The sequence below is a fragment of the Pteropus alecto genome, unplaced genomic scaffold, assembly GCF_000325575.1.
Source record: "Pteropus alecto unplaced genomic scaffold, ASM32557v1 scaffold121, whole genome shotgun sequence".
Taxonomy (NCBI): domain Eukaryota; kingdom Metazoa; phylum Chordata; class Mammalia; order Chiroptera; family Pteropodidae; genus Pteropus; species Pteropus alecto.
The window spans coordinates 8,597,631-8,621,478 of NW_006434369.1; the positions used below are offsets into that span (position 1 = coordinate 8,597,631).

General features: G+C 39.0%; 1 protein-coding gene across 5 annotated transcripts in view; it reads right to left on the reverse strand.

Moving 5' to 3' along the window:
- The window catches only part of PHACTR1 (phosphatase and actin regulator 1), a 489,864-nt gene that overhangs the window by 276,274 nt on the left and 189,742 nt on the right, over positions 1-23,848 (reverse strand). For 2 of the 5 annotated variants that reach the window (XM_025044939.1, XM_025044938.1), the window contains exon 1: positions 7,828-8,380. The exons of 2 other annotated variants lie outside the window; for them this stretch is intronic. The gene's annotated coding sequence lies outside the window, so the exon portion shown is untranslated. Of the gene's footprint in view, positions 1-7,827; positions 8,512-23,848 lie in introns of those variants that run through there. One more of the 5 variants, XM_025044940.1, reaches the window with a different exon arrangement.

A 23,848-nucleotide genomic window follows, 5' to 3' on the forward strand; every position in this document is an offset into this window, starting at 1 on the left:
TTACCTACAGGAGGCTAATGGTTCTTGCAATCTCTAGCATTTGAACTCTGTGGGAAGAGGTGTTTTGATGGAGTGTCACGGCTTTGGAGTGCATATTCCTTTGCTCACCTTCTCGATATTTTGGAGAATTTTAGAAAGAAAGAAGAAGCCCAAGATTCTGATTTAGGAGTTTTTTCCTATTATATATTAACATGTTTTTGAATATAATAAACAGCTCTGGCTCTTTTTAGATGAGATGCCCTCTTTCCCCATGCACAGTGCTACTAGGAGTGTTGTGGAAATAATCCTTAAAACCTAAGTGTCAGGGGAATATTTAATTTCTTAATCTCTCGGGGAAATAGGCAAATAAGTCTCAGCAATACAGATTTTGGAAACTCAAAGGGAAACTTTGAGAAACTTAAAAAGTTCAAAGATACTAGATATCTGAGATGAAAAATGAGGACCATGTATTTTTATGCCAGGTCACCTAAATCTAATGAACAGATAACACAATCATGCTTTCCTCTATTGATAAATGCATTTGTAAATAAACCACAGCTGTGTTAATGTGAAATACAAGAATAATTAGGAGAATAATTTTTCTTAAGTAACATGTATTGCATTCTAGGAAACTTTGAAATGTTTAACCTTTTTTTTTTTTAACAGCACAGCATAACACAACATAAGACCAACAACAACATGCCGATTTCTGCAGCTATCAAATAATTTTAACCACCCCTTTGCTACATCAAAAACAAAAACAAAAAAATCCAACCCAAACCAAACCAAAACCCTAGAATGTGAGAGAGAAGAGTAACATTCCTGTGGGAGTGAAGAATTTGACCAAAAATTAAAGGTAGGAAAATATGTGGTGTAAAGAAAGAATATTAGAAAAATAATTAAAAACAAGAAAATAAAACACAAGACAGAGCATCATTAACATTAATGCTTCTCTTCCTCCAAGATCTCAAACTCCAAAACTCACTGTGATTACAACCTCCAGGGTCACTCTGCCTGAGTTTGAATTCCTTGTTCTGTTGTTTATAAGCTGAGTGTTCATGAGCACTCTCTTTACTCCTTTGAGCCTCATTCTCCTCATCTATAAATTGGACATAATAGTCCCTGTCTCACAGGGTTGTTGTGAGGATTAAATGAGATCATTTAGCAAGAGCCTCTCAATAGCACCTGGAATACAGTGAGTGCTCAAAAAATAGCAGCTGGTATTTGTGTTCTCCAGCCCCAGTCCTAATCCCTGCTAGACCTGGAGTTTACCCTCCCTGCAAACTTTGGCCCTCGGGCCTTCCCAATTCCAATAGTTTATCATCTCTATGGGACTGCCTTCAGAGTTCTCTTGGACCCCCTCCGCCCCTTTGCCCTCAGTGACAATGTTCTGTTGATTCTGCTTCCTAAACTCTTTGTAATTTACCTCTTCCCTCCATTCTTCAATACCATCACCTGGTTCAGGCCCTTGTTTTGTCATTACAAATGTATGTCATTGCTTTGTGACATTCCAGGCTGGCAGACTGGATTTATGCCTGCTGAGTAGCCTTGGGCAAGGTCCTTATCTTCTCTGCCTTAGTTTATCTCTCTGTGGAAAGGAGATTACTTAGTGGATTCTCCATATTCATGGTAGCCTTGTTCTATAAATTACTGTGAACTGAATTAGTGAACACTGAAACATCGCTCCTAAGGGAAATGTAAGGTTAGGTTCCTGCAAGCCTCTGGTCACGATGTTTTCATCAACTGGTCAATTTATACCTTGCCTTATGTGTGCTTCTGCTTAAAGACACCTTATTAGTGTATTTTTGTTTTTTCGTTAACCTTGAATTCACAGCCAACAGTGCTATAACTCATGCCTGAATGAAGCTTATCTAACACACACATTTTCTCCTTAGAGCACATCACAGCCTTCTGTGCTTAGAAACACTAAGCACTTTGGGGTGATTTTAAACATCAAAATCACCAACAAAAATGAATAACGTGAAAAACGTGAGACTCAGTAGATCACAAAAATGATGCTTGCTTACAGCATGAGAGCTGAAACGAGAAGACAGAGCATCGCCTTCTTTAATTTTAGCTAGGAATGTACGTGTGGGGCAACTAAAATTTTTTGCTGCTCTGCACATGTCTGCAAAAGCACCATCAGTATTGATTTGGGGGCTACAAAGAAATTTATCAAGTAAGCGAATTTGCAAATACAGAATCTGTGAATAATGAGGATTGACTGTATCTGCACCTACTCTTCAGGTTTGCAGTGCAGATTAAAGGAGATAATTTCAAGGAAATATTCAGTCAGCATCTACTAGGCACTCAACATTATTATTATTATTATTATTATTATTATTAACCATCAGTATTGATTTGGGGGCTACAAAGAAATTTATCAAGTAAGCGAATTTGCAAATACAGAATCTGTGAATAATGAGGATTGACTGTATCTGCACCTACTCTTCAGGTTTGCAGTGCAGATTAAAGGAGATAATTTCAAGGAAATATTCAGTCAGCATCTACTAGACACTCAACATTATTATTATTATTATTATCATCATCATCATCATAATTATTAACTTTTATTATGTTTTCCCCTACTGCAATAGTATTGTAACTGATTGTTATACTCACCATCTCTCTCCATTCACCCCACCCTACACATAGTTTTATGCTTTGACCAGGTCATTCTCTGCTTGATATTCAAGTTCTTTCCAATGTATCTACAACTGGTCACTTTCTTTTCACCCTCTCCTCCAACAAAGCTGGCCTGGTCACTATGCCTCATGGGTGATCCACGAGTGCCTTCTTCTATGACTTTGCTTCCCATTGACTCCCTCTCCTATGCTGGGGATGTCCCCTGCTACCTCTTCCCTCATCCTCCATACTGAAATATGCCTATTCAGCCCTCAAGACTCCTTTTAAAAACATTTCTAAAGTCCTTTCTAGCTGGAATTAATCTTTCTCTTTCCAACGTCAATAACCATTTTTTTCTGTTCCTTGAGGCTGTCATTTTCTATATGTTGTTAAAACTTTTATGTACATATTTTATTTCTCTAAATAGATATGGGTAGATCTGATTCATCTTTTCTTATCCTGTAAAACTCTTTGCACAACACCTAGTCCTCAGTTCAGTAGAAAATAAGTCCTTACTGATTAATTACAATAAGACCAACAACAACAAAACCCTAAGGCAGTTATTTTTTGTTTCATCCAAAAAAGCCACATTTTTATTTGAGCAATTCTATATATGAACAAACCAACTTAAATAAGAATTCTTAAGTTATGTTCCTAATTTATACGAAAGCCAAAGACAACTCATACTAGTCTTCTTAGTCTGATAGCTTGTTCCTGAGTACGTGTTCTTATCCTTTTCAGCCTCCAGGTCCTTTTTTGGGCAAGTCATGAACCTTAAAATCAGGGCTAAATAATACAGGCACTGACATATTCCAAATTACATCATAGTTTCTTTCAACAGCCTCTTTCTAATAATCCAAACAAGAGCACTTGACACTCAGGTAGAATACTGCATTCAAATAGCTTGAAATTTGGACAAACAAATTGAGCTCACTAACCTGTCACATCCCCTGCCTCTGAAATAGATCCTGGTGTAAGTGGAAAACTGTCTGTTAATATATCCTGTTAATATATCCTTTATGATGAAGCCGCACCAGGAGAAGGATCAGTTGGTATTATCATGACGTTTGGGCAACTGTTTCTTTCCTCTTGTGCATTGGAGGCATACCTTATTTTTAATAATAATATAAAAAGACATGACAGGTGTTTCAAAAGTTACTAAATATGTGCTTCTTTGTTCTTTCCAATATAATTTTTCACCACCATCAACTGATTTAAAAAGAAAACCACGGTACATGACTTGCTTGCATGATATCCCCATGTTTCCCCATTGGACCCAGCATCCAGACCACTAACAGAGGGCTGGGAAGTGCCCTTCCGGGATGTGCAAAAGGTACACTTAAAGGTGCAGCTGCGGGAGGTGGCGAGGACGGTAGTGAGCAGGCTCACCCTCATCTGTGTGCACCTGTGAATTACCTACTCCTCCCTGGTATCACTTTCTCTTTCATGCCTTTTCATATCTCTGAATTTAGAATAGGTTTCAGTTCCCTTCAGCTTCCCATATTTATGGGGACATCTCAGCCATGAGCTAGGCCTCGTATCTCTTTCTCTGAAATCAAAGATCTGAAATTTAGAAAGGAAGTGATGTCTAAATATCACTTACAAATCATCTTCCTCTCTTCTCACAAATTCTGTTTCAGGAATAAATAAATGTGTGCGTGTGTTCACATATGTGTATGTGTGTGTATTTCAGGTAACCATGTCACTGAATACTGCTGTTCATACTAAATAGGAGCAGGGAGCATTGGGGATTGTCTGAAGAAATGGTGAAAAGTATGTACAATCACACTGAACATGGCAGAAGCCCAGGTGATAGGATCGATCTTCCACTTCCTTTAAGAGATGAAAGGAACTGGGAAAGTAGCCAGTGAAATGCCATAATCCTTTTGCCCTCAGAGGAGCATCTGATTCCAAACAATGTTAAATCCATCCTCCAAGAACAGCTGTCACCAGAGAGACGCAGCCTCACTAGGGATAATCTGTTAGTTCTTTGACAGATCACCTAAGTGGAAATCAAAAACACAAGGCCCTCACTTTCCCATTTAGTTGAAATATGCCAGAAAATCAAGCTTCTTTTCAATCTTGGGCCAGGTCTACCAGGCTACCTTCGATGGTATCTCCCCACGGCGGTCTGTTGATATTATTTTCCTTTACGGACCTGATAAATTCTTAAAACAAGAATATACCTTTTAATGTGTTTTCTTAATTGGTAGATGTTATGGGTTGAATTGTGTTCTCCATAAATTCATATGTTGAAACCCTAACCCCTACTACTTAAAATGTGACTGTGTTTGGAGATAGGGCCTATAAGAAGGTAAAGTTAAATGATGTCATATTGGCGGGGCCCTAGTCTGATAAGATTGGTATCCTTATGATACCTTGTCATATTGGCGGGGCCCTAGTCTGATAAGATTGGTATCCTTATGATACCAAGAGGAAGCCAAGGAGAGAGACTCCGGAAGAAACCAATTTGAGGATATCTTGGACTTGCAGCCTCCAGAGATGTGAGAAAATAAATTTTGTTGTTTAAGCCACTCAGCTCGTGGTATTTTGTTATGCAGCCCTAGCAAACTAATGCAATAGTTTTTGGTTATTTGTTAGTTATGGATTGTCCAAAGTGATTTTCTTCTGTATAATTAGTAACACATGCCTTCTTTCTTTCTTTCCCTTTTTATTGGCTGAGGGAGGGGCGGGGTCGGTTTTCTTTTATCCTATATAGTTATTAATACCTGTTCGATAGCTCAGATAGAGTTCAAGTTCCTAACATTGTTGAAGAGAATATCCTAAGGTTCTTGTCATCTCTTCAGCTTTGACACACTATCTCATTTGTTCTTTTCAGTAACCCTGAGAGTAGGGTAGGAATTATTTTTATCATTTTATAAATAAAGAAATAAACTTAACTGAATGATATACCCAGGCAATAAGACTGAGCTTATAACCAAGACTTTTGATCCCCCTCTCTCTGCCTTTGTTGGGCCACCCTGGGTGCGGTCCCCCAGTGGGGTTACCAGGAGGAGTGTGATCCAAGGGTCAGGGAGTAGGGAGTTGGCAGACAAATATTCTCCACCTGCTACTGCTGATGATGTCTTGTGTGACTTAAACCAGTTGAAAGGATTCTTCTGTCCAAAATATGGGGGCAATGATGCCTCCTCATAAAATGGAATAGACATTTGAATAACTTAATTCCGGAACATTTTGAGGATCATGAATGTTGACCTGAAGTTGTACAATAAATTTTTTACCCTCTGATGTATTAAAAGGAAAAAAAATGACCAGTGTTTTTCAAGTATTTTGTGGTCACTAGATACCATAAATAACAATAGCAGGTACATTTATCAGGCGCTAATTATGCCAGATGTTATATACGTGATGTTCTATTCATACACTATCTTATTTACTTCTCATACAATCTATGAAATAAGTACTGTTCTTGTCCAATTTTACAGATGAAGAAACTGAGCCTTAGAAATGTCAAGAAACTTGCTCAGTGTCACTCACTGAATAGGTAGGTGGCAGAATTGGAATGTAAACTCAAATCAATTAGAACATAAAAAATTTATGCTTTTAACCAAAGTATATTTCTGTAAGAACTGAATTTTCAAAAGCTGCCTTTTTAAATATCTTCTAACAATGTATCCCGTGAACTATTGAACTGTCCTGGAAATGGACAGCCAAACAACTGCATTTCCCAGATTGCCTCCCTCAGACTCAAAATAACACAGAAATCCTTTGTAAGACCACAGGTCCTGGTTCTTGGGGTGGAAAATGCAGGCACTGCCAGTTAGGCAGATTACCAAATCTCAGAGAATTAGAGTGCAAAGCAATGCGCTCAAAATTATTCAGAGCATCGTGTTGTCTTCTGTGATTTGGAAGGCACTGACGGACTTTATTAGTGTATGGACGTCGTTCTTATGAATCTCAGACTTCATTTATAATCCTGAAATGCAGAAATGCAGGTTTCCAGCAAGTTTCAACTGATGAAAATCTGGATGGAAGGAACTCACTGTGCTGGTATTAATTATTTAAGCAGTGCTTTCTTGAGGGACTGCCATGGCCTACAAACGGGGCTCCATAAGCTGTTCTCTCATATTATAAATATTTAGAATATCACACTATCTATATTTCAAATGTGGGCTTTAATTAGACACCTCATTATGCTGTGCCTTGTTGTTTTGTGGTCATTTAGTTTTGTTTGTTGAGCATCAGAAGAGGGGGGTGACGGGGCCACAGTAGAGGAAGGATTCTAGAAATTCACGATCAACAAAGTCGTTTTGATTCGCAAATGTGGTCCATGACCTCAAAGATTTAAGAACCACTGATTCAAGATGATTTTCATTCTAATATCCAAATACCCTCTCACATCTATAATTGTACCAGTCGAAAGAGTTGTTTAGTTAGGCACATTCAACTCATATAATTTACCCCAAACTGGGGGTAAGGTGGTGAGGGAGAGAGGGGCAGCAAAAACTCAAGTATCTCTTTATAGTCATCATTCTAAGCCCATTTTTGCTTTGGTTCTAACATCACCATATTTTGTTTAGAGCACCTCATGTGGCCAAAAAAAAGGCAACTATAAATGAACTCTTTCAAACTAAAGCCTTGCCTGTTTCTCAGGCTGTCTAGGAGTCAATAAAAAAAGATCTATTGTAGCATTTCTAATTCATGCCAAGTGAGCTGTTATCAGTTCTCATATTGATTTTTATCTCTATGCCATATTTTATCTCAAAATGCCACAGCCCAAGATGGGGTCCCACCAAACCTGTTCCTTTATTTATCCTTTCATCTCCCAGTTATCATTTTTTTTTTTTACATCATTGACAACTTCTCGCTGTGCCCACTTCCCCCAAAATATCAATTGCTGATTCGATTTTTCATTTCTTGTCTCTTTAAGTCGGAAACTTCCTGAGGTTCCTAAGCTGCCTGCCTCAGCAGGCGTCCAGGACTCTAAGCAAGTCTCCATTGCAGTGAGATTTGCAAGTGAATCTCCCGGATCTGAAAAGCATCAGATCCCTATCTATCTCCTCTGACTTCCAGGCATCTACACCCACACCAGTGAATTTCAACACATCCTAGGAACCTGTCGGAGGTTTGAAACCAAATCTATCGATGTTGGCAGCTCCAAAAAAAGGAAAATTCCCTAAACTGAACAAAACAAAACCAATACGAAATCCAACTAACAAACACACAAAAAGCAACAAAATTATTTAAGACTCAAATGCCTACCTTACAGATTGCCCAAAGCTTTTTGCTCACACATGGAGCTTCCCTCCTCCCTGGCTGTTTTCTGACTCTCCAATAGCTGTGCTTTCTTACACTGAGCAACAGTCTCAAGTGTCGGGCTCTGAAATACACATGCTACACACGCCCATACAGCCTTTTCGGTGCCAGGCAGCCCCTTCGCCTCTCTTCCCAGCCCCCGGCCAGCCCGTGCCAATTTCCTGACCGCTGCTAACTCCTACAAGGAAAGGAATGGGGAAGGGAGCCGTCAGGGGTTGGGATCCATGCAACTCCCCATGGGTTGGGTGGGCGGTCACCCATCTAGGCAGAAAGGGTCCATCTTATCCCTTTTCTAACCTGAAACTCCCTTCACAGATGGTTTCTCCAGGCTCATTCAGATCCCAGAACAAGTTGGCAGACTCCTGCTAGCGTTCCTTGCATGTACCCAGACCTCTCTGAGGCGGCAGCCCCCAGCCAGCGGGGCACGGATCACCTCTTACCTTCACAAAGCCCCAGTTCTTAAAAGCCTGACTGAGGTCTCCAAGGAGCCATGCGTTTTACTTGACATTGGAAGCAACCAGTTTCAGAAGCAGGGAACATTTCGAAATGAAACGGAAAGTAAGCCGGTGATCCAAACCAGACCCCCGACCTGCACTTGGCCCTCGGCAGCCTCTGTGAGTCTTCAAACTCAGCCCCGCCCGCCAAACTGTTTCAGCCTGGAGAGAATTCAGAGGCAACTGCAGCTTGGAAGTCCCTAACTCAAGGCCTGAGCTGATTTTTTTTTTTTTTTTTTTTTGAGTATTTGTTGAGCTTTTTAACATGCAGGTTGTCTCTTTCTGCAGGGAATTACTCAGTGAGCCTGTCACCTGACTCACAGCAATTCCATTATATAATTCAAACTGTGCTATTTGAGTTCTGATCAGAAAGCCAGGCTCCCCTCCCCATTCCCCCAGCAGCCTGTCCCCACCCTAAGTGGAGGGAGAGGCAGAAAGGGAGACACTCAAAACACCAAACAATGACAATTAACCTTTCTTGAAACAGGAGGATAACGCTTCATTTTCACAGTGTATTTTTATTTTCCTTTGGTTTGATTCTTGGTTGGAGGACCTCCTAAATGCCAATGCTGAGTTAGCAAGGATTTCTCAAGATGTAACATCTCAAGATGTAACTGTAGCAGTTTCCTTGATTTTCTTTTAGGGTGACTGTCCCTATATTATTAGATAGATCACTGAATGAATATTCAAATGATAGTGTGCATCAGTTTAAAAGCCTCGCAATAGATTTATAACACATGTGCAAATGAAATCTAACACCTAGACTGTTTATTAATTTTGTTACATATCTAACTTCTGTGAAATGCCAAAGGGGTAGCTTGGGCCGAGGGGTCTTTAGCCAACCCTCTCCAACTACCTCAAACAAGCGTAACATTCAACTGAAAACTGCATGCTTGCTATGCAAACACGTCTTAAAGGCCAAACCCCCAGCCTCTACTTTCAACCACATTGAAATCCCTAAAGCCAATCCTTATGGATATTTTGAAGCCACCACTGTCTTGGAAGATAATGTTCATTTCAGTCTGTTGCAACTTCCCTTTCTTAGACTCTGTCTTCTCCATCCAGGTGATATAAATTGAGGGGAAGCATGTTAAAACAAATTAACCCATGAGTGACAGGTTTTCGGAGAAATCTAGATGGCATAAATGACGATAACACTTAAAGCATCATGAAACACGAAGATCAACATAAAAAACCTCAATCTGTTCACTTTTTCCATGTCAGAGCTGGAATGAAGAGGGACCTCTGGGCTCCTAATCTCCCAGCTAGTGGAAACTTGCAGCTAAATATGGGAAGTACTTGAAAAAGACCGTTAAAGTCTGTGGGAACAAATGCTAACACTGATCAACCTTCTTTTGGTTGTTTTCCTAGTCTGACCTCTTTTCTTCTTTCTGCATCCCCCCACCCATATCCAACAAAGGAAACTACCTGGATTTTCCTTCCTGTCTCCAGCATTTTAAGTAATATTAGGTGTCATCGCTATATTAAACTGTGTGACGTTAGACAGCTACAGTGCCCTAAGAATAATTTTCAAATTACTTTGTAATTATCTACCCACATATCTCACTGAAAGGATATGAGATAGTTACTGTTCTCCTTGTACAGACCCAAGGAAGCCAGTGGCATAGGCAGAAACTAAAAGTGAGGTCTCCTACTCTCGGTGCTCTATTTTGCAAAAGAAGACCCAGATATACATGAAAAAATTATGAATGTGTAAACATGAATGACAGATTGTTGTCTGTGTATATCTCTCCCTCCAGGTGTAGTAAATGCAATGTGTTATGGCAGTTGCTATAGTAATTACTTTCTTAATGAGAATAAAGATACAGAGTAAGATATTACAAAACATCAGGTGGTGAGACCCTCCTCAGTAATGGAAAGAAAAGCCATAATGTATAATATACCCTTTGTCCGTATACTCCAGTCTCCTAGACCAGTGCTGTCCAATAGAAATATAATGTGAGCCACATATGTAATTTAAAATTTTCTAACAGTCCCACTGAAAAAGAAGAGAACCCTGGTGAAATTAATTTTGGTAGTATATTTTATTTAATCCAATCTATCCAAAATGTTATTTCAGCATGTAATCAATATAAAAATTATTAACAAAGTATTTTGTGTTCTTGTCTATATTCTAAGCCTCTGAAATCTGATATGAATTACATGTATTTTATACTATCTCACATCTCAATTAAGAGTAGCTACATTTCAAATGCTCAGTTGAGCCACATGTGGCCAGTGATGACCACAAGAGACGGCCCAGCCCCAGATTGTATGTGATCATTTTTGGTTTGGAAATTTTTCTTTGAGTACATGAGCAATCGTCTATCCCTACTTGGAACTTTTAGAAAAATAAGTGGCATTCACTCAGTTCTAGCCTTATGGCATAATCCAAGTGGTATTTTCTTGAATGGAGCAAGAAAATGTCAAATAAGCTTGGAATTGAAATGGTATTAAAGATTCAGCTCTGTTCATGCCACTAGAGGATGGTGATGATTAAAAATAAATCTCAGGTTTATAACAAATTCTTTCCTTGGGCTGCTCCAATCTCGCAAGTTAGGGACCTCAGAGTTAGGTTTGACTCTTAATTTCTGCGTAATCTCTGTCTGTGTCTTCTCTTCGCAGCTCATTTAATAGACCACTAAGTCTTATCAAGTCTACCTGTCACCTTTTCTCAAGTCCCAGGGCTTCTGCTACAACCCAGACAATCCCAAGACCACCAGCCTGGTCTCATTGCCCCCACTGTTTACCCATTCAAGTTCGTTTTCTATCTTGCCTTCGGTGCGAACATGCATTGAAAGTAGCCATTTAATCAGGTAGCTTCTCAGCTTAAAGCCTTTAATAGCAAGTTGCTGCCTTTCAAATAAAATCGTTTGCCATGATCTACTAGGCATACTCCTTTCTGTGACCCACTAGGCAATCGTAAACTGCCCTCTGGGGAACTTTCCTGCCCATCTCCAGGATACACATTCTTTGTTTTTACCCTGGCCCACATACGTGACTGTGCCAAAATTTCTTCCATGACTTCATGCCTTTGTTCATAGTCTGTTCTCCCTGCCTGGAATGTCCTTCCTTAAAATGCCTAGCCCTCACTAAATAAAAAAAGTTTTGAGCCTATCTTAAGTATTTATCGTAGCTTTTCTTGATCTTTCAGTCACACTTAACAGTCCTCTCATCTATGTCATCACACTACTTTTATAAATTGATGTATTATAATATTTATCACATTCAATTATAATTATGTGCTATGCTAGACAAGAACTTCAGCAAGAACCTCATGCCTTTTATCTTTGAATTCACCTTGGGCCATAGTAAGATCTCAGTAGGTGCCTGAGGAATTCCAATGCCCTTTCCTGTCCACTTCTCTCCCTTCCAATTGTCTAACCACTTGGTACATCATCTCCATCATCACTATCACCACAGCAGCCAATATTTATTAGCACTACTATGCACAAGGCACTGAGTTAAGCATTTTACATACATTTTACTTGATTCTAACAACAAATTCTGTAAATTAGGGACTTATCCTTTGTGTTTAATAGCTGTGGCATCTTTAATACTGTTTCCTTCTTTCAACAACTGTTTTGAAGTCATTCTTATAACACCTTTTATAACAGGCCAATGTGCAGTTATGTCTCCTAGAGTGCAGGATTTCATACTCTTTTGTTAACTTATTTGTTAACAGACAAATACATGTGTCTTTTGTTTTATATTTTTAGTGTGTCCATCTCTTTAACACTTCCAATTCCTAGTGGCCCAAGAAAACAGAAAACCTAACAATAGTATTTTGTGCAGAGTAAGTATATGGTGGCTTTGAGTAAGGGCATGAGAAACCATGTGCCATGTGAGCATCGCAGGATGCGACATTTAGTTTTGCATCTCAGAGTCATTGTTTTGGCTTTTATTTTTGGCTCTCTAGTCATTTCCACATAATTCAGTTTAGTAGTCTTTTAAAAAGTGAAGGCATCAACACCAAGTGCTGGAGAGGCTGTGGAGCCACAGGAACTCTCATGCATTGCTGTTGAGAATGCAGAATGGTACAGCCATTTTGAAAGAAACTTTTGTGGTTTTTTACAAAATTAAACATAATTCTGCTGCAATTATACTCCTTGGTATTTACCCAAATAGACTGAAAATTTATGTCCACATAGAAATGTGCACACGGATAAGTAAACTGTAGCACATCCATGCAAAGGAATATTATTCAGTGCTAAAAGAAATGAGCAATGAAGCCATGAAAAAGACATGGAAAAACCTTAAATATCTATTACTAAGTGAAAGAAGCTAATATGAAAAGGTTCCATACTGTGCGATTCCAGCTATATGACATTCTGAAAAAGGCAAAACCATGGTGACAGTAAAAAGATCAGTGGTTGTCAAGGGTTGGAGAGAAGGAATGATGAATGGGCCGAGCATAGATAATTTTTAAGGCAGTGAAACTACTATGTAGGGTACCACAATGGTGGGTATATGTCATTATATATTTGTCCAAACCTATGGAATGCACAACACCAAGAGTGAACTTTTAGGTAAACTATGGTCTTTGGATGATAATGATGTGCAAAGTAGATTCATCAGTTGTAACCAATGTAGAGGTCTGGTGGCGGGTGCTGATAGTGGGGGAGGCTGTGCGTAGGTGGGGGCAGGGGGCATATGGGAACTCTTTGTACTTTCTGCTTAATTTTGCTGTGCACTTAAACTTGCTCTAAAAAAATGAAGTCTATTTTTTTGAGCGGAGGGACCATGGATGCCCAGGGATTGTGCTCAGTGGGTTCCGGTGTGATATACAGGTTGTTTTCCCACTAGATTGTCAGTTGCCCAAGTTTATTGTTTTTTCTCTTTTGTTTCCACAAGACCACTAAACTAATGAGAATGTATTTACTAAGGGATTAATAAATATTTGTTTAAATGAAATGAAGAACTTATGTTTCATATAATAAATACATAGTTCCACCCACATAAACCCCATAAAAACTTTAGTGTCAACAGAAAAGCTATTACTGATGCGGTTTCTGGAAATTCTGGAGCCTGGAACATCCTCAAACTTGGAAGAAGGGTTGTGCTGGGAGGCCAGGCTTGGGGCTAGAAGAAGAGCAGAGTCTTGGGAAAGCTTAACTTTGTTTGAGTCAATCCTGAAAGTGCTCTATGATCACCCCCTGCTGGATTTACAGTACACTGCACAGAGCTGACAGAGCAGGGCTGTCTCTGCTGGGTACTCACCCCCATATGAGCCTCAGTTCCCTCATCTGTAAAAAGGGGATGAGGATATGTGGGTTATTGTGAGTGTTACAAGAGATCATATCTATAAAGTGCTTGGCAGAATGATTGGCTAATGTCTTTGCCTATTAATGAAAAATGTTTCCTCTTGAAATTAAGTATTATTAGATATTACATGATAATAATAAAGCATTGGAGATGGGCTGAGGGAGCTTAAGAGATGTCAGTGCCGTGTGATGGTGAATTTTTTTGACTTCCACAACCTCTGTCTTCCTTCCTTCCTTCCTTCCTTCCTTCCTTCTTTCCTTCCTTCCTTCCTTCCTTCCTTCCTTCCTTCCTTCCTTCCTTCCTTCCTTCCTTCCTTCCTTCCTTCCTTCCTTCTTTCCTTTCTTCTTTCCTTTCTTCACCCCTCCCTTCTCTATTTTCCTTCTTCCTTCCTCCCTCTTCTCTTTTTCTCTCCCTTTCTATTTATTATTTTTAAAATGAGTTATTTTGTCCCTTGCTATTCTTGGCCCACTAACTGAGGCTCTTTGGATTGAGATTTTCTTGCCAAAGCCACATTAAGCTCACCAGGTTGCTAAACTTAGACCAGCCTGTTTTTGCATTCTCTTGGAAGGCCTGCAATACCTCAAACTAGAAAGATATGAGGTCAAAGGATTCTTGTTCAGAGCAAAGGGGACTGCTTAATACAGAGCTCCCCAGAAGGAAGCAGAGCCTAAGAGGAAAAAGATCTGAGGCCTCTGGCATAATTTGAAACAGAGCAGTTCAGACCTCACTCTCTGTCTGCCAAGTCAATGCCGCCACCAATCTCAAGGCCACTTTTCAAATTGTATTTTTGGCCAGCTCAGCATAATGTCTGTGTGACAGCCTTACTTTGGGAGAACAATAGAATAAGGCACTTTCTCAGAGGGATAGGTAGTTTAGTTGCTTCCTTTAATTCTCTCCAAAGCACCATGTGGAATTTATGTGATGATCTGCATCTGAACAGGACTAAGATCCAAGAAAGACACAAGAAAGGAGAGGAGATACACAGTGGCCTTCATATAGGGGCAAATGAACAAGGTTTTAAGAGGCGGAGAATGAAGAGGAGAGAGACCTGAGATTGATTTCTAGTTCTGCCACCTTCTCACTTGGAAAAGGTTATTTCCCCTCTTTCTTTCTGTGTGAAATGCTGATAATAATAAACTGGGGTGGAGAGAGTCTGAGGTGATATTTGTAAAAGCATCTGTCAGGGGGCCTGCAATGACCTTGGCCAGTAGGTTTCTGCATGTCTAAAATGGAAAGAAATTGCAACGTCCTTTTAATAAAGTTCTTTGGTGGAAGTTAAACAAGACCTTTGGTAAATAATAAGTACTACATGTGTACGTCTTCCCTCCCACCCACTCCAATCCCCAAACCTCCATGTTGTAGATTATATTTTTCAAAGATGAACACAACTATATCTCCCATCCCACCTAGTCTTCTAAAACCTTGCCACTCCCCTGTTAAGTGGTGGGAGTTGATTTCTCTCCATCTGAATCTAGATGGGCTTGAAACATGCTTGTAGTAATTCCATGGGACAACAGAAGCTGAATCATAAAAGACAGAGCAGCTGCTGCCTTATTAGTTGGAATACTTGCTCTTGAAGCCTTCAGCTGGCAGGTAAACAGTTAACTTCACCGAGGCCCCCATGCTATGAGGAAGTCCACTCTAGCCCATGTGGAGAAACTATAGAGTTCCTAGATTCTCCAACCCTACCTCCTCCATAATCACTGTCTGACCACAACCTCATGAGAGACGACTGGAACCAGAAATCACCAGATGAGCCCTTCCAGAATTCCTGAACCACGTAAATGAAATGTAGATAATGGACAAGAAAACCTAATTGGAAGAGAAATATGTTTTTCAGTACACTCTCAAAGAGTACCATAACATAGGCCCTTGTGTCAGGGAGGATCAATGTCATAGAATTATTGTCAGGATAAATGAGGTGCCTCCTCATTAGAACTTAGCATCGTAACTGACACATCTTAGATACTGTTTGCCATCATTATCATTACCACCAATAGCACCAATACCAATATTACCATTACCACTACTAACAATAGTTGTATTTCATAATCATTACGCTGGGTTTTCCTCCTAAGGCCTTAGAGCTGGCTGGAATACACCCTTTCATTAATTATACTTTCTTCCATGTAGACACCTTCCTTTCAATTCATAGTCTATGTGATTGCATTTTCAGCTAATGTCATAATTATGAGGAATTGTTTCAACTGATCCAATCAATCTTAACTGTTTTACAGCTCACCCACAATCAGCTATCAGTTTACCCTCAATATTCTCAACTGTCTTGGTCATCATTACCTATTAATGGCCAAATATTCTGGAGCGGAAAATCTGTTTTGACTAAAGATGCAGAACTATCTATCCCAGAGTCTGTTGGGCCATTCGGCTTAGCCTTTGAATACTTACAATGAGCCAACAGAAGAGAAAATTAAGGTTCAGAAAGATAAAATATATCTTTTAATTGTTCATTCACTTATTCTTTCACATATCGGTCATTCAACAAATAGTTACTGACAACTTTCCATGTGACGGGCTCTGGACGTACAAACATGAGCAAAGCAGATATGATTTCTGCCCTCATGAATTTTCAGGCTGGTGGAAAGTAACTGGCTTTGTCATCAAATAAGCCTGGGTTTGAATTTGACTCTATCACTTACTACATATTTAAATCAGTTAAACCTTTTTGAGCCGCATCATTTTCTCAGGGTCATTGTGAGGATTAAATGAATTAGTGTAAGGAGAGTGTTCACCACAGCACCTGGCAATGTGTATGTTTCTTTCCCCAAATGTCACATTACTAGTAGCCACTAGACTCAGGATACAAACCCAGGAGCATCTGGCTCCCATGTATGTGCTTTTAAAGGATTTATTATAATTATTTTTTAAATCTCACCTCTTTTGATTTTGTTTTTTTCCCAAGTCATTCAATCAATTCATTACTTATTCAAAAATGTTTTTAAAAATTGTTTTTCCATGTCCTTTTTATTCCTCTTCTGCAGAACCTAATGCAGTAAGCCTTAACTGATATGAAAATCACAAAGCAATTAGTGTTAATACAGGAAAAAAAAAAAAAGAATAGTTATCTTCCTTCAGGTGAGAAGCTGCAGTGAAGTGTTGGGTTATACAGAAGCTCTTATCTAAATAGTATAGCTGAAAGAGCCATAGTAAGCACCCAGTCAGAAAGAGCTTATCCAGCCATTTGGTAATTTATGGAAAATTGTTTCTTTAATTAAAAGTTGGAACTCTTACAAAACTATATTAATAATCTAGAGGATTGCCATTAAAAATCCACCAGGCTTACTGTACTGTATATAAAGTCTGTCTAAACCTCTGAGACCTCTATCCGATTGGACCCCACACAGCATTCTTCTCTTGCCTTCTACAACACCACTTACTCTAAGCTACTTTTAAACAAACAAGCAAGTAAGCAAGCAATCAATGGTACTTATCTCTTTTTCTTTTCCCTGTTTATCTACTTAAATGTTGGATTCTCTCCTAAATCTTACTCCTCACTGAATAATTCCATGTCTGATCTTTTAATCTACTTTTCTGGAGCCTTTCCTTCTATATCAATTGCAATTTCTCTAATTCTCACCCTTGGGCTCTCTCATTAGAACTATCATAATAATCAAATGGTCTCTATTTGCAAATCGCTCGACTCTCTCAGCTTTGTTTTTCACACCACCTCTCGAATTATTTTTCTAACACCAGACTAGTACATGACACTCCTCAAAGATTGACATTACTTCCCTACAGCATAAAGTTCAAATTGTTTAGCATGGAATTCAAGATTCCTCCTGATGTTGCACTATATCCCTGTCTTCTCTCTCACCGCATCCCACCCCAATGCCTAACTTTCTGCTACAATGAACTTCTTGGTATTTCAGATATTTTTCATCTTTCTCTACTTACCTTCTCATAGGACAATCCGCTTTCCTTATTTTCTATCTTTTGTAGCATTTCTTACTAAATGCCCCTCAGAATACTGACCTTAAGAAATGCTATACTGAAGAAACAGCTCCGGTCAATGGTTCTGAGTGATATTGTATATCAAATTCCTCCTTCCTCTTGGAGACTACATGTATATTAACATTTCAATGCTCTGAGAAATCTTGCAACACCTAAACCTGGTTAGCTTTGTTTAATCCAACATTTTCTAAGTATTGAATTTTTTTTTTTTTTTGGAAACTCTTAGAAACTAGAATTTATTAACTATATTTTAGGAAGCACTGAACTATTGAAATCCTCTTCATTCATTCATTCTTCATTTGTCCGTTATTCATTTACTTGGCAAATATTTATTTAACACCATGCCAAATATTGGAGAATGTACTGAAAATGAACAATAGAAAGCAAGATGGACATACTTCCTATTGTCAGGAAGCTTATAGTTTTGCCTGAAGGGACATAAAGTAAATATGCAATAACCACAAAGTATGCTAAGAGCTATCATGGGGAGATAGAGTTGTCACAGTGCATAGTAATGGAACTTAGTCTGGGAGAATGATTAGAGAGGGCTTCCTGAAGGTAGTGGTTTTATATGGGGACCTGAAGGAGAAGTACGAGTTAGCAGATGAAAGTGAGGGGCAGAAAGGAAAAGAGTAATGTAGGCAAGGTCAACTTCTTGTGTGATGGATCTGAAACCAGAGAGAGAGAATGTGGATGACTGGGAGACTAGGAGATATCTCAACCCAAAAGTCACCCTTTCATCCCCACTCCCAGAATCTCCTACCCTATCTGGCTTTCAAGTGAATGTTTAATAAATGTTTGCTGAATTGCTACTTCCCTTGTAGTAATTTGATCACACTATTTCTTTAGGGGAACCAAGATGATATGTAACACAGAGCTACATGCACATCCCACCCCCAACACTCTTAATATAAAAGTCAAATAAGGGAGTTATTTTTTAAAGGGTTTGTTTTTAAAAATGTATACTGATGTTGTTTTACTAATTTATTTTTAATTAAAGAATTAAATATAGATATGTAATTGTAAATGGTGAGGTGATTTTCTTAATTAACGCCATTGCTGTCTAATCCTCTTTAACATGTTTTCCATTGTCGGTGGCTTGCTTTTGTCATCTAGCAAATAAAGAAGTAAAATTGTAATTGGGCAGATTGAATGAGTTGCTTAGAACTGAGTGTACCTAAGCGCCCGGAAATTGGAAACCGCACCTCTTCTTGTAGCCACCATACTGGGATTCCGGTCCTCTATCGTTGCCTTAATTCTCAGACACACCGTAATTCTTGTCTTTTTTTCCATGGCTGCCCTCTGATAATTAAAAAAAAAGAGCCACCCCTTTTGTCATCTGTAGAACAGAGGGTAATGTCTCTTAATTAACAGAAGGAAGTGGTGCAATGTAGTAAGAACATTGCAATTATTTCCAACTAATTCCACATGCAGTTTGGCAACGTTAATAATCCATAAAATGGCCTAAGATTTAAATATGGAGAACAATCATCCTTTATCAGACATTTCTCTATTGTTCCAGCAAAAGCAAGAAAATTCAAAGGCTAGATGCATACAAATTCTACAATATCATAAATTCAATCCTAAATATAATTTCAAATAGAAAAGAACTGTATACTGTATATGTACTATTCAGATTTTATGAGCTCTCAAATGTTTTACCACCTGTATAAATCACTGCATGTTGATAGATGTCAATTTAACTACCAGTGGAGCAATTATTTGATTGGATACAGTTTTTGTCAGCAAAGCAAGGACACCTTCCTGGTCATAGGAAAGCAGCAAAGACATGTATCTTCTAATTTTATCAGATAGTGAATTTCTAAATTCTTTGAGGATATAGAATGTGTGTTGCACATCCATGAACCCCTAAAAATGCCTCATGGAACATCTCACCCAGATCCATACTACTTTTTTCTAAATTTGGGTAAAATATACCACATAAAGTTCGCCATTTTAACCATTTTTCTTTTTTTCTTTCTTTTCTTTTCCTTTTTTTTTGGTCATTGTTGTTGCTGTTGCTTGCGCATCAGAATATTCATTCTCTAAAAAGTGAACAAGAGATGATATTTGGCACTGGAGAGCCAATGTTCACAAACAAAGGCAATGATTTCCTCATGGGTGCTTTTCATTCAATCATTTTGTGGGTAAGGTCAGTTGCGGACAGGATGATTGAGTTTATGAATCTGGTGTTTTCTGCTAAAAGTTGTTCATACCTTGGGGAGGAGCTTCTCTGAAATAAAATATCTAAAGATTCTCTGACTGTATTAGAAAATTTATTTTTATTAAGTCGGGTCCACCTATGGTATTTTGATTGCAAGCTCTATATGCTAACATGTCTTGCACAATTTTCCATGCCATTGCATGCTTTCAACTCTACAAACATCAGATTGTATATACCTTTGCTTGCATACTTGTTCTTGGGTTTATAATCTTCTCTGGTTTCTCATGTTGTATCCCTGACTTACTGCTGCTGGTAGCTTACCTGTCCCAACATAATTCATAACTCTGTAGCTTCCCAGAATCCCAATGTTGTGCTTAAAGGATTTTTAGCTCCCACCCTCTTTATGTGAGAGTCAGATCCAAATGCAGAGACGGGAAGTGGTGGGATAGAGGGAATGGCTTCTGGTCATACACTCTCTGAGCTGAGGAAATGTCCATGGAGCAATGTGTTGGGTGATGAGACACCTCCCCCCACCCCATCTCTTCTTTTATTTCAGCCAACCATCTTATGCCACTGTTTTCTATTTGTTTCTGTTCATAGTTGTAATTTTCAATAAAGATCTTTGATCTATTTTACAGGGGTGATTTATGCCATAACAAATAGTCATTAAGAGTGCCACATGCAGTGGGCCACGCGATAGATAAGACATAGGAGGTGGGTTAGGTAACATGTACCTGTCATTAATTTGCTGGGGTTACTTCTTAAAGAGGTATTTACTGTTGATCGGTGTAGCCTTTCACCAGCTGAAGGTTTACCCAAATGTACTGGGGCCCCAAGATTTTCTGTAGTTATACCGGCATGGGTGAGTAGCCTTGGCCGTGAACCTGGCCAGTAGCAAATGATTCCTCACATAGAGTCGGTGCTGTAGGAAGCCCAATATGTGTAACAACAGAGTGAAAACTATATCCCCTCTTAAAGTCTAAGCCTCCAGCCTCCACTTTCAACCAAATTGAAATTCCTAAGGCTGATCTATAGAGACATTTTGAAGCCACCACTGTCTTCGCTGAAGGTAGTAAGAATCATTTCAGTCTGTCTCAATTTTCTTTCTTAGCACCTGCAATGAGAAGACAGCTAGTATCTCTGTCCAAAGGATATCAAGAGACAAACACGTTAAAACATTGGAATTAATCTATTTATGAAAGACTGAGAAACTTAGATGGCATAAATGAGTGTAACACTTAGAGCTTCATTAAACGTGACCATGAACATAAAAATCTCCAACTTATTTGCTTTTTACATGGCAAAGCCAAGATGAGCTGTATGCAGGATGTGACCCAGGGAGGCTGGAAATGTGCATTTTAGTCACTTCTTGGCAGCACATGCCTCCTAACCAATAAAGCTTTGTGAGATCTCTCGCTTCCTTCCATTCAAGGTTTGATGTGTATTATGATTCTAAACCAAGCTCTGGTCAGCCACCAATAAAGCGATTTTATCTCCACTGAATATTTCACCATCCTAAATAGAAACTTCCAGCCTGTCACCCTGTTATTTAAGTTGTTCTAAGGAAGAGTCACTCTAAACCAATATATTGAGGCTCTCATTAGTTAAAGCACAAACTTCTTATCATTTTGTTATATATAAATTCATCTTTTAACACCAAAGATGAAAAGCGGCTTCAAGAAATCTTAACAGTTCCATCCTACACCGTGAGTTATTCAATTGAGGTAGGAATACACATACCAAGAATCATTTTTTACTTAGTCTAAATCTAAAACATTGGTTGTTAAGTGTGTGATTTGAACTGACGCAGTGGGGTGTGCTTTTGCTGTCGTGTGGCAGAGACAGTAATGCTGTTCAGGTTTTATTTTTAAAGTTCGGGTAATTATAACTTAAACTAACAGCAGGGGGAAATGAATCATTTATTTGTCTCTCTTGTTACAGCTTTCTCCTCGCAAAATGGTTTCTTTCTTGCAGAATTTACCTTGCTAGCAAGGTGTTACTCTGTGTCCTGAGGACTTAAGCATCAGTGATTTGATCACAAGTTGTATAGTAAACATTCTGCTACAGATGCTCGCCACCCTAATTCATGATACAATGGAAGGAAAGAATGCATTCATTTAATTCAGCACATTTGCTTGAATAATCAACAAACGACAGTTTGGTGTAGGAGGAAAAGTTCTGGATTACATGTCAGGAAACCTGGATTTGAGCTTCCTTCTGCCAGGGACTAGCGAGGGGTACCACAGTCACCCTCTCATTCACTAGGCCTTAGTTTTCTGAAAGTTTTCTTAGGTTGCACGCAGCTCCAAGATGCTAAGATCCTGGTGATTGGGAGGGAATGGCAACAAAGCGAAGGAATGGAGTGGCACGAATATACAATGTACTTGGCTAATCTACTGCTTTCCTTCAACTAGTACAAGCCATGAGTCAGCCTGAGAATTGGCTGGGATTTAGACTGATGAGGAAAAGATTCCAGAGAGGACAAATGATTTCTCGACAGTCACGCTGTTAGAAAATGTAGGAGAGTACAAACCAGGGATTTTCGAGCTAGGTTACCCAAGGCAATCTCTCCTTAGATTACAGAGAAACTAAGGCATTTGAGTTAAAGGCTCTATGACTGTATTTCCAATGGCTACGCATTATCCTTAGACTAGATCACAGCTTTTAGAATCTAGTGGTCTTGGTTCTGTGATTTTGTCACGCATTGCAGCTTCTATACGTCCTATTTTTTTCTTTCTTTCTTTCTTTTTTTTTTTTTTGAGAAGCAGTATTATGTAATGATTAAGAGAGTGGGTCCAACACGCAGATTTGCACACAGATGTTTATAGCAGCTTAATTTGTAATAGCCCCAAACTGGCTATTAATAGTCCCGGTGTCTGCTGACAAGTGAATGGATAAACAAACTATGGTATATCCATATAATGAGCCACTACTCAGCAATAAAAGGGAATGGACTGTTGATACCCACAACAATGTGGATGAATCTCAAAACTATTACGACGAGCGAAAGAAGCCAAATAAAAGGAGTCCATATGGTATGATTACATTTATATAAAATTGTAGAAAATGCAAGCTGAACTAGAGTGATAGAAGGCAGGGCAGTGGTTGCTTAGAGATGGGAATGTGGAGAGGGATGGGTGGGGGAGATTAGATGAAGGCACGAGGGAAGTTTTGGGAGTGCAGTAGAGGATCATTGCCTTGATTTTGATGGTGGTTTCATGAGTATATACATATGTTAAACGTTCTGAATTGTACACTTTATGTGCGGTTTATTGTATATCAATTATACCTCAATACAGCTGTTCCAAAAAATGAAAACTGAAAAACTGCAGGGGGCCTGGAGTTGAAATCCAGCCTCACTACCCACTAGCCGTGTAACATTTGGTGTATGATTAACCCCACTGAATAAGGAGGATAACAATTCTTACTTCACAAAGTCACCATGAGGATTAAATGAGTTAATACTTATAAGGTGCTTAATAAGAACTAGCTTTTTTTATTTCCCTAGAACCACTGAGAAAAAATTGTTTTATCTTTTGCATCTCATTCTCATACGATATGAGTTCATTAGTCTATTTAAGGAATATTAAAGTGAGGCATGTTCACATAGCTTTTCAGATCTCTGCTCAGCACCCTGTCTGAGAGGTGGCCACACTCTCAAATAGCACCGCTACCCCCGTCACTCTTTAGACCATTCCCCTGAGTTGTTTTCTTTCCTGACACTTGTCACTGTCTGACATCATAGTATATATTGCCTTATTTGTTTACTCTGTCTCCCTCCGCTGGAACATAAGTTCCCCGAGACCAAGGACTTTGTTTGGTTCACTAATATATAATTCACTCAATAAATATGTGAGTGTTGAATAAGTAAATGACTGTATTATCTTCAAGGACCTTTCTTAGTGCCGGTGGCAGTGTGGTGATAGCATGCAGTATTGTCTTTGTCATTGTTGTCATTGCTGTAGCATGTTTATGGTCCCTTATGATTCCGTGCAGCTCAGCTAGCACACAGAGGTAGCCAGGTGGAAAAATGACCTGAAATTGTTTAAGTCAGTGAAGTCTCAGTCTCCTTTCA